The sequence below is a fragment of the Suricata suricatta genome, chromosome 14, assembly GCF_006229205.1.
Source record: "Suricata suricatta isolate VVHF042 chromosome 14, meerkat_22Aug2017_6uvM2_HiC, whole genome shotgun sequence".
In the NCBI taxonomy this organism is placed as follows: Eukaryota; Metazoa; Chordata; class Mammalia; order Carnivora; family Herpestidae; genus Suricata; species Suricata suricatta.
The window spans coordinates 47,051,748-47,063,683 of NC_043713.1; the positions used below are offsets into that span (position 1 = coordinate 47,051,748).

At 46.7% G+C, this 11,936-nt stretch overlaps 1 long non-coding RNA gene across 2 annotated transcripts in view; it reads right to left on the reverse strand.

Moving 5' to 3' along the window:
• The window catches only part of LOC115277918, a 43,867-nt gene extending 32,265 nt beyond the window's left edge, over positions 1-11,602 (reverse strand). The window contains exons 1-2 of one of the 2 annotated variants that reach the window (XR_003902587.1): positions 11,326-11,602; positions 10,964-11,244 (exon numbers count right to left, since the gene is read on the reverse strand). This is a non-coding gene — a long non-coding RNA (uncharacterized LOC115277918). Of the gene's footprint in view, positions 1-10,963 lie in introns of both variants that reach the window. The other variant, XR_003902586.1, reaches the window with a different exon arrangement.
• Between the last annotated feature and the right edge of the window lie 334 nt (positions 11,603-11,936).

The following is an 11,936-nucleotide window of genomic DNA, read 5'->3' on the forward strand; positions in this document are numbered from 1 at the left end:
TCCATGCTCATTCTCTGTCTCTGTCTGTCTCTCAATAATAAATAAACATTAAAAATAAAAAAAAAGAAGATATACTAATCAGGAATTTATATTTATCTGCAATAGACATTTATCCTGCCAAGCACCCTCACCCACCTCTCGTTTTGAAGGATTTTCTACCTCCCTCTTGAAATACCCTACTGTCATTTTCCCAGTGTCTTGTCCACCAAGGCAAGTCATGAGACCTAGGCTCTGCCAATGGACAAACATTTGCTTCCCTCCATTTAGGAGCTAGTGACACAAGGGAGAAGAGACCACGGAGTTTCTCCAGCAGGCTGGGGTCTCCAGCAAGACTGAGTTCCTGTGGCAGAATTTTGGCTCTGCGGGTCATGTTCCAGGTGCTGGGAGCTGCTCCAGGCACTGGGGAACCTCTCAGGTAGTTTTGCAGAAGTAGCATGATATCTACAACTTCCTCACGCGGCTCTTTCCGTGGCTTGCTGTGCAGCTCCTGGCTGGGTAGCACTGAGCCCAGTTGTTTTAGGTCTTCCAATAATTCTGGGAGGCACTTTTTCTGCTTAAATGGGCCAAAGTCCATTTCTGTCGCTTGTAGTGTAGAATCCTGATATGCTAGTGATATGCCTAGCAACACAGCCTTGAAATTGGTGAAGTAAAAAGGATCAGAATCACACGGGGAAACTGACAAATGGCTTGATCAGAATGGGAGATTTAAAAGTCATTCTTTCAGAAACTGATAGATCAGGGAGACAAAACATCAACAGAGACTCGGAAAGTTTGAACAAGGTGATTTGAAAACATGATCTAGGGATGGCTGGTTGCCTCAGTTGTGGAACATCACTCTTGATCTCAGACTTGTGAGTTCAAGCCCTACGTTGGGTGTAGAGATTACTTTAAACAAACCAAAATCTTAAAAATAAAACAAGATAAAATAAAAGAACGTGATTTAATAGATGTGGATATAAATAGAGCCTGATGTCTAAGAAAAGCAGAATTAAACCAGTCAACACACATGTAATGAGCACATGCTATGGGCCAGGCACTGTTCCAGACACTTGGGCTACATCAGTGAGTAAAACAAAACCTCCCCTCCAGTACGGTCCCTTCTCCCTGCCCTTCAGCAACTCCTCTCAGGAGGCCCCAGGGAGTCCTTCCTCTGCAGTCACATTCCCCTTGCTCTGGGCTTGGCCTTATCAAAGCACCTTCTCCGCAAAGCCAGCTTCTTCCTGTAACAAACTCTTATACCACCGCGAAGAGACCAAAATTATCTTTATCTTGTTACATAGAAAATTGACTTTATAATACTTTGATCTAGTGGGGGTGATGCAAATATTCCAGAATTAGATAATGGTGATGGTCACACAACCTTGTGAATATACTAAAGCCCACTGGATTGTGTAATTTTAGAGGGTCAGTGTTAGGGTGTGTGGATTATGTGTCTATTACAAAAAAGATTCAGCAACTGGCCCAGCACCCACCATTCAATAAGGGCTCAATAAATGATAAATAATATCTATCCATCATTTATACAACCATCATCTCCTTGTAGCATTTATCCTCAAAAACAACAAAGACCCTTAGGAGATGGTATAATTTTCTAGAATCTTCTCTCATAGGGACTCTAGAGCCAATAACATCTGTGGCTTTCATGTGCACCATTCTGATTTTGGTTCGGATGTTATGCATTGGGAAGCAGAGGAAGCCTGCTTCTTTTCCACTAAGCCTCTCAGGGGTTGATGGTCACCCCCTAGATTATTTGTGCTGTTTAACAAGAGGCAGGATAGGGTCAGTTTATGTGTCAACCTCTCCTTAAACACATGGCCAAAGATAAGGTTAAAATTTAGAGCTCCTGTGGTCAAAATGTTATTTGTGACTCCGATACAGAAGTATAAAAATCTGCTACTAGACATTTCATTAGGTGCCTTTTTAGCTCCACTCCCCCAATATGCTTATATAAGGTGTTCATCTTCTAAAGATTAATATAAAGAAAGCCTTGCAAAAGTTACCAAATCAGGGGTACCTGGGTGGCTCAGTCGGTTAGAGTCAACATCGTCTTAGGTCATAAGCTCACAGTTTGTGGGTTTGAGCCCTGTATCAGGCTCTCTGCTGTCAGCACAGAGCCCACTTGGAATCCTCTGTCCCCCTCTCTCTATTACTCTGCTGCTCATGCACACGCCCGTGCGCTCTCTCTCTCTCTCTCTCTCAAAAATAAATAAAACATTTTTAAAAAGTTACCAAAACACTAAGAAAAGAACCATACTGATGTGTGAAAGACACACTGCATTTGAAATCCACATTCCAGTTTTGCCTGAAATGGTAATCTGAGATACAAATAAATTTATAGCTGATGCGTATTTTTTAAATTGTAAGACGTATAAAGTTACTTTCTCTCTATGCAAGATAGCCAAGAGAGGGCAAAAGCTAAATTACAAGCCCACACAATTTATGGTTCTTCGGGTTTCCCACTTGGTGAGTAGCAATAAAATGATTTGATAACAGTGAGAGTAACTCAAGAACACAAAACGGTATTTGATATGGCACTATAATATACAAGCCGTCATTATAAATTTAAAAGTATTATATAAAATAGCCAACTAGTACACCCAATCCACAAATCACTTTTGACTATAGACTTCAAGGTCATAAAAAAGTGATGCTTTCTGTTTACCCTAAAGTTTGATACAAAATAGTATAAAGAAGACATGTTTTGGGTGTTCATTTTTTTTTTTTTTGGTTGATAATATTGTCCTGTCTACCTTCTTAAAGAAGAACAGAAAGAAATTATTTATTTCACTTGGAAACAATACAATTCCTCTCTTCCAAAGAACTCAAAGTATTTCTACAAGTATCCACTGCTAGCCTTGTAGAGATGGAGGAGAAGGGGGGAGGTGGAGAAATGGGAACAGAATGGAGTAGGGTGGAGAAGGGAGAAAGATGAAAGGGGGAGGGGGGAAGGGGAAGGGGGGAGAAGGGGGGAGGTTGGAGAAGGGAGAGGGTACAGAAGGGGGATGAGGAGGAAGAGAGAAGGAAAAGAAAAAGGTGCCTGTAGGGGCAGGTGCTAAAAATGGTGAACTAATTTTCCTGTTTCTCTTAATTCCCAGGATGTCCACAACTATGTCAACTCACTACTAAGCTGCAAATTCCTTGGTTCCCAACCTAATATTTGGTGTGCAAATGAGAGCACTATGCTCTGTAAAGTTGTTCTTGCACAGCTGTGTCTGTTTCAGCAGGGAAAAAGTGTAAATTTTTGCACAAACCAGTCTGTTAACTTAGAGAGTCCAGGATTGTTTCCAGGTTGTTTCAGTTCAGTTTAATGAGTAATAATTGAGCATCACCTAAATTATGGGCCTTCCAGGGATTTGGTGGTGAATATGTTTATGCAGGGCTTCTCAGACAGTGCTCCTAGGGTTAGGAACATTTACAGGACCTGAGAACTTTTAAGAAATGCAAATTCCAGCACTCCACCCATTGATGCACAAGTCAGGAATTCTGGTTCTGCTTGCGCATTTTAGTAAGTCACGGGGAGATTGAGCATTTCAGTTTAAGAACCACCAACATTGTGTTAATGGGTGAGTTTCAGTGCAATAAACCTCAGTAATTGTTAGATGAATGAGTGGATGACAGAACAAACAGTAACAATGGGGTGAAGGGGCTGTTCCGGAGTTTGGGGTGGCACAAAGCATTAGCATATTGTAGGATCCGGAGAAAGCATCCTCTCCTCAGCGTTTCTCTGCTTGCTGGCTCGGAGCACTGTGTTCCCAGCACGGCTGTTATTTCTTTTTCTCTGTTCATTTGTTTATTGATGATTGTTTACTTCCGGTTGTGGAAAAATCAAAACAAGAAAATAAAGAAATGAGCACAGTCAGACAAAACCAGAAGCATCTGAGAATTGGCGATGTCCTCACAGCAAGGTTGGTTTTGATGGGTTCTTTGGGATAAGAGTGAGTGGCGCTTGGTTTGTTACGTATAAGAGGGACAGAAGTCACCGTTGGTTCACTTGGCCCTGGGGTGCGCAGACAGGCACCTCTCTTCTCATTCTGGAAGAGGCTGGCAGGGCTTAGCTCATCTGGTTTGGCGAAGTCAGAACTCGCCTGGGGACACAAAACTTCTTCCATAAAAGGTTTTTTTATTTTTTTGTTAAATAAAGGAAACGCTTTTGTGTCTTCTAAGCGCTGCTGGCCTCCGGCCTGGCTGCCCACAGCCCCTTCTTCCCACGATCTGACTTAGAGCCTACGGGGTGGGGGGTGGGGAGCTTCCGTGGCATTCAAAACCCTCACACGTTTCGCTGTGAAGCTGATGTGGCGAGAACCTCTTTCAGTGAATTTCCAGGGAATCTCAACTGTGGGAGTCCTGGAAAGTCCTTCTGTCCCCGCGGACACTGGAGTCACCTAATAGATGAGGACACTTGGGTTTCGTAATGTGACTTTTGTCACAGTGGAGTGCACTGTAGAATTTCACTTCCTGTTTTAATTCTGTTTGGAAATGAAATCTGCTGAGATGTCATTTCAGAAGAGCAGTTCAAACTTCTCAGGAAACTTTCTCTGCAAACTAGAAAAGCCAATGAGAACAGAACTGAAGTCAGCGTCTCTGGACAGCCAGTTACATGCTAAGTTGAATAGCTGGTCGTTAAGTACTGAGGGTACTAAGTGTGGCAAACCTCGCTTTGGGTTCCGGGTACCCGGACTCTGGGGGTAGGGTGGGGGTGGAAAGCTTTGCACTGGAAGGATTTTAAATCCAATCTCAGACAGCCAAGGTTTTGTAGGTGGGATGGCCCGGGAAGGAAAGGAAAGACTGACAGAGAACAGGGGGCTGAGGTGTGGAGGGAGAGAGGTGTGAGGGCAGCCACAGGGTATCAGTAAGGGGATGGCAAAGGCTTAAAAGGCTGTGGGGAGGGGCGCCTGGGTGGCTCAGTCAGTTAAGCATCCAACTCTTGATTTTGGGCTCAGGTCAGGATCTCAAGTTTGCAAGTTCGAGCCCTGCATCGGGCTCTGTGCCGACACTGAGGAGCCTGCTTGGGATTCTCTCTCTCACTCTATCTCTCTTAAAATACATAAACTTAAACTAAATTAAATTAAAGGCTGTGGGGAGTTAGGCTGTGAGGCCTTGGGCCAAGTTAAACACGGACTTTACTCCACAGGCCAGAGGAAGGTGTGGATGGTGTTTCCTCAGGGAGGGAGGATGGGCTGATCCTGTCCAGTTTGAAAAGGATCAGTCTGTGGGAAAGAAGAAGGCGGGGGTGGGGAGGGTGGGGGAGGGGTGGCTGCTGGGACAGTCCAGGAAGCAGTGGCAGGCATGCAGCTTTGTGCAGTTCTGGGGCTCTTCCCCCTGCCCGGGCAGAGGTCACGGCCCCTGTGGAACTGGAGGCAGCGCCAGAGACAGAATATGGCATGCCCGAAAGTTCTTTAAGGTATTCAGTTTTGTCTTAAAATTCATGCAGATGTTTGCTGCAGGAAGCTGGGGCCGTCTTTTTGTCCTGTGGCCTGAGGTGCCCTCTGCACCCTCCAGGGTCACCCATTCTCTGTGTTGGGAAAAGGCCTGTACCACGCAAGCCTTGCGTTGACACCTCTTTGCACACTAATGGAGTAGGGGTGCCAGGCATGCGGGGCAGTGAGCACATCTGCACAAATAGTACCTTTCTGTGTCCTGTAGACAATGGCTTCACTTGTCTTGAGTGAAAGGACTTCCTGAATTGGCTTTCATTTAATTAATTCTATTGTCCTCTTCTAATGCTTTTCCTCCCGGTATTGTGATACTCAGTTAATTGGCTAGAGAGAGCCATAGATAGCTAATTGGCAGGTGTTGAGGGCTGTGGCTGACTCACCAGTGGGAAGTCTGTAGCCTTAGCTCCGTGGCAGAGTATTTTTTTTATGTTTATTTATTTTTGAGAGAGAGAGAGAGAGAGAGAGAGAGCAAGAGCGAGCAAGCATAAGCAGTGGAGGGTCAGAGAGAGAGAGGGAGACACAGAATCCAAAGCAGGTTCCAGGCTCTGAGCTGTCAGCACAGAGCCCGACGTGGGGCTCAAACTCACAAACCAGGAGATCATGCCGTGAGCCGAAGTTGGATGCTTAGCCAACTGAGCCACCCAGGGGCTTTTAGTTGTTAAACAAAAATGAAGACACAGTCAGTGCCTTAGTCTTCTGGGGCTGCCATCACAGAATGTCAAGGACTGGGTGAAATTTATTTTCTTACAGTTCTGGGGGCTGGAGGTCCCGATCAAGGTTCCAGCAGGGTTCAGTTCCTGGTGTCAGCTCTCTTCCTTCCATGGCTGCTTTGTCCTCGCATGGCCTTTCCTCTGAGGGAGGCAGAGGGGAAGGAGAGGAAGCGCTCTCCTTCTAGAAAGCCGCCAGTCCTAGTGGATTAGGACTCCATCCTTATGCCTTCATTTAACCTTAATTACCTCCCAAAGACCTTATTTCCAAATATTACCACATGGGGGGTTGGTTCCTCAACATATGCATTTGGGGGAGAAAATTTAGTCCATAGAAGGCTTTAACATTTGCCTTGCCATTGAGCTCCCCTTACCCTATGGTGGAAGCCCAGTGACTATGCCTGGTCCCCCTTGTGCACATAGAGAACTTGGCTCCTCCAGGGTGCACGTTTCACTGGCCTCACCCTCCTCCGTGAGTCTGCAACACTGCAGGCTGGTGCCCGTGGGAAGTTCTCGTCCAACACTACCTTGCTGTGTTTTATTGTTCTGTTAGTATGCTTGCAGGGCTGTCTCTCTTTTGCTAGGTTTAAAAATGCAATAGATGTTCTGTCATAATGAATTGTACCATTTTTTTTCTGGTACATTTTAGTGGAAATCACTGTTTTATAGTATATATATATATATTGTTCTGGGGGAAATGCCCCTTCCTTTATTATAAACATTACAGAGGGGCACCTGGGTGGCTTACTTGGTTAAACATCTGACTTCGGCTCAGGTCATGATCTCAACGGTTCTCAAGTTCGAGTCCTGCATTGGCCTCTGTGCTGATAGCTCAGAGCCTGGAGCCTGTTTTGGATTCTGTGTCTCCCTCTGTCTCTGCCCCTCCCCTGCTTGTGTTCTGCCTCTCTCTCACTCAAAAATAAAAATATTTTTAAAAACCTTCAAATAAACATTATAGAATAGCAATAATACATTTCTAGAGCACTTCATGGTTTTCAGATTGCTCTCATTTACTTAATTTCCTCATCTGGTCCCTGGGGGATAAGCAGGACAAGTATTATTATTCCCATTTTACAGATGAGGACATCAAAACTCGGGGATTTGTCGAGTCACACAGTGAACTGGGAAATTCTTTCATCTGCCAGTAGTTTTCTTGCTGCTATGTCTCATCGCCTACACCACCCTCTGTAAAAGCATGCCCCAATTTTTCCATGCCACCCACTGCCTCTTACCTCCTGGGTGGTGGACACCTTTGACACAAGAAAGCATTCTCCCCTAGATGTAGGTTCTGGACTTTGATGACCTCAGTTCAAGAGCAAAGTTCATAAAGATTCCGTGGAGGGCTTGTTTTCAGGGGTCCTTGGGATTGACTGCCTCTGGGTGTCTTGAGATTCAGGGTCACCCCTGCCGCTGAGACACGGCACTGCTGAGCTCATGGAACCCCCGGGCTTGTTTTGACTGTACATCAATGTCTTCTCTGAACTGTGGCTATTGTGCTTTGGGGATGCGATGCTTTAAAGATGACTGTAAATACTCCACCCCCGTCCCATCAGAAACCCCCGTCCGAGGAAGACAGCAAAAACTAATTGAAACTAAGACAACAGTACAAACATCTATGGGGATAGAAATTGAAACACTAGCAAAAACAAAGAATGTATTTCAGATTGGTCTTAATTAAATGAAAACAAACATTATGGTATCTAATGGAAATATTTTCTTTTCTACCATCAGATCTGATATCTTTGGATGATTGTTACAACGAGCAGAATAAAGTCATAAATGATTTACTCAAAATAGTAATTAATTTCAGCCATTTGCCTTCATATAGATTGTCTTGTGTTGCCTAATGTCATAGGAAGGGCACAGGAATGGGACTTGGGACAAATGACACAAGTGGTTGTATAACTGAGCATGTCACCAGATCCTGCCCAAAGCCCAAAGTGACCTTCATTTTCTTCAGCTGAACAAAGAAGACAAAAGAAGGGCCTAGGCAGAAAGCCGGCTCTGCAGACGCAGTATCACCCAGAGGGGCGGAACTGTGCAATCTCTAACACACGGGCTCAGACCATGGGCTGGAATGGGGTGCCCCGGTTCAAATCCCAGCTCCATCATCTGCTAGCTGAGTGACCTTGACAAATTCCTTAGCTCTCCATGCCTCCTTTCCCTTACTTGTAAAATCCCAATCTCACTGTGTTATGAGCATTAAATTAGGAAATGTATGGAAGTACTTCAAATAGTACCCAGCGCACAGTAAGTACCTGATAGATGTTAGGTATTACTATTATTATTAGATGATCTTTCCTTGGAGGAAATATAGTGTGCGCTGGAGGAGAGAAGGAATGGAGAAGATTTCTCTAAGAATTGTGGGCTTTGACTAGGGAATAAATAGCAAGAAAAGAAACTAATATTTAAGTACTTACATATTCCCATTCACTAAATAAGAGATGATACAAATGAAGACTCAACAAGTATTTTCTCTAGGAATGAGTAATCCTGTGAAGTAAGTTTTTTTTTAATTTCTATTTCTTAGAAGAGGAGTCTGGAGGGGCACCTGGTTGGGTCAGTTGGTTAAGTGTCCGGCTTCAGCTCAGGTCATGATCTCACATTCATGGGTTCTAGCCCCGTGTCAGGTTCTTTGCCTATAGCTAGTTCAGAACCTGGAGCCTGTCTTCAGATTCTGTGTCTGCCTTTTTCTCTGACCCTCCCCTTTTCATGCTTTCTCTCAAAAAATAAATTGAAAAAAATACATTAAAGAAAAAGAAAAAAAAAAAAAAAGAAGAGGAGTCTGGAGATTAGAGAGGTTAAGTAACTTGCTTGAGATAACACAGCTAGTAATGGCTGACCTGAGATTTGAGCCCAGCTCTCCACAGTTCTGAATCCTGTCTCTTCCTTTACACCATGATGTTCCCCAGAAGATGTTAGCCTGGAAAGGGACACTAAGCATCCTGCCAGAATGAGAGCGGGGCCCCTGCTTGGTGACTGCTGCAGGGCACCAGAGCAGGGCCAGGAGTGCAGTAATTTCACCAAGTGCTTCCTGGGTGCCCCTTCATCACCAGCTGCTGCCCTCTCCTCCCCTCCCCTCCCCTCCCCTTCCCTCCCCTCCCCTCCAGCTGCTACTATCATCCAATCCTCCCCGCCCACCTGCTCAGTCCTCTCTGCTAACATGACCAATGCCAGGACTGGATAGGCTTGAGAGGAGGATGTTTTGCATGCAGAATTAGCAGATTCGTAGCTGTCCCTCAGCGGGTATAAGGCAGGTATTGGGTGTTTGTCTTTGGCTCCCAACCAAGAAGAACACAGGCCTGACTGCCCCTCCCTTTGCTCATCCTGCCCCTTTGCTCCTTCACCTCCACCGCAGGCTCCCTGCTTCGGGAAGACCAAAAGTCCCAGTTGGCTTAGACATTCATGTAAATAGCAATTCTCTTGCTAATCAGTGTGTCAGCCCTCAGAGAAGCGGGTAAGCACAGACTGTCCTCCCTTGGGAGTTCACATGCAGCTAGGAAGAAGGCCATCCTACTGGGGCACAGCCACCTGCTCCCAGAGGGGCCAGACTGGTGGGAGGGGGAGGGGTGGCTGCATGTCCAAGGAGAAAGCGAGTTTTGAGTTGGGGAGGAGTCTGAGGGGCTCAAGGAAGGGCAAAATAGAGACAACCACAGACACAAGGCCCAGGGTCAGGAAGGAACGGGGTGGGTAGCATAGGGCACCTGGGGAGGACCTGTGAGCCTCGCTCAGGAGCTCAGACGACCCCCAGGGCCCGGGGGCCAGGGAGACTCTAAGGAGGGGCGCTGTGGGGCTGGACGGGCTCTGGAGCTGTGTTCAGGGTGTGGCGGCGTGGGAGCAGGGGATTTATGGAAGAGGGGCAGTCAGGAGGCTGTCTCCCCAGTTTGGCTCTAGGGGCCTGGTCCCCCCTGCTACAGGTGACAGAGGGAGAACTGAAAAGAAGTTGTTGAGGCAAGTATGAAAACTCAGGCCAAGAGTTTCTAGAGGAGAGACTGAACAGGTGGTGACCATTTAACGAGGTAGGAGAGGTCACATGAGGACCCATGTGAGCGTTGGCTCACACTCCAGCAGGGTAATGGGGCACAAGTCTGCTCTCTTCCAAAAAGCACCCACTGGGGAAGCCCCCTCCCAGAGCCTCCCAACAGGAGGGTGCTCAGAGGGGGGAGTGGGCGCTGGAATTACTCATCCCTTCATCCCTTCAAGTCGAGTGCCTGCTGCAAGCCGGTAGGGAACTAAATGTAAGGGAGGCAGAAGCAGAAGACCGCAGACTCGCTGAGAAGGACAGGTCAATGGGAAAGCATGTTAGGGTATGATCCATGGTCTGATAAAAGCGACATAGGAAAACGATGGGGTCAGGGAAGACTTCCTGGAGGAGGTGGTATCCGAGTTGAGCCTTGAGAGATTTGTAGAAGTTGGCTGAAATATAGAACCTGTACCTTCCAGCAGACGAAACAGCCTTTGCAAAAGTGTGGGGGGCGGGGGTGGGGGGTGGCGGTGCGGGGTGGGGGGAAGCAGGCTGGGACCAGCAAGAGATTCAGGGAGCAGGTGGTACTGGATTTTAAAAATAAAGTTTGGGGAAGAAAAGTGTAACAATTTGAGGTGCGGTGTGTTCAGTAACTTCACTGTGATAATCCGTTCACAATGGACACATCTATTAAACCACATCATACACATTTTAAAAAATCATGTTATACAACCTAAGTACACACAGTTCTTGTCAATCATATTTCAGTAGAGCTGGGGAAAAATGAACTTTGAGCAATTTCAGAACCAGAGGCTGTTCCACAATAATAAAAAGACTTCACATCAAGTAGCACTCACCTCGGCTCTGCCACTGGCGGGACCGCAGGGTACACACGTGCAGGGCTTGCTGATGACAGAAGTCAGTTTGACTGAGTCAGCCCTGGCCAGGCTGGGGCACCGGCTGTGCTTGGTGGAGAACACCCGGCTCCTTGTGTGGAGGGATGGACACACCCCTCTGAGCCCTCTCCACAGTGTTTGTGGTTTGTTCGCCAATTACACTTCCGCTTGTTGAGTGAAGCCTAGCACAGCGCTCTCTGTTCCTGGCGTGGCTCCCTTCCAATCATCTTAGAGACCCGAGGCTGAGAAATGCCCAGGTGTGTTGTACAGCTCCCTGCGGACCAGGCGTGGCCTTCCTGACCACAGCCGGGACATTTACTTACACCCCACTTGCTTCCTGGCTGCCCTGTGCTTGTCATCCAACGAGTCACTAAACATCCGCTCTTCTGTCCGCACTGGTTCGGGGCACCCGGGCTTATTCATGTTCTACAGCCAATTCTGCCGGGAATATGGGCCAGGCATTTCACTTTTCTTCGCTTCAAAGCCCCTTTCAGCTTTCATTTCAGCTCAAAGTGAGGGGCTGGGCTACAGTATTTTTAGGGGCTCGTCCACACCCAACTCTTGGCAGAGCTGTTCAGATCGCGGTGCCTGCTGTCTGACTCATCCTCACAACCTTCTAAGGGGATAAACAGGTTACTGATACGCGGTGTCCAATGTCAGCATTCCTTTAGTGACGTACCATGAAATAGTCTGTTCTCTCTCCGTCTCTCTCCTCTCTCCCTCCCCCTCTCTCTCTTTCTCTCTCTTTCTCACTCTGTCTCCTCTCTCTCTCCATCTCTTCATTTCCTTCCTGGCTCGCCACCCCAGGTTAAGGAGCAGCAGAAAGAAGCCTTGGTCTTAAATTGGGCACAGCTGTGTATTTAAGAAACAATTGACGCTGTTTGGTTTTCACGGAGTTTCTTTTCTCCTCGCTAGGGGAGCCAGGAATTTTCAC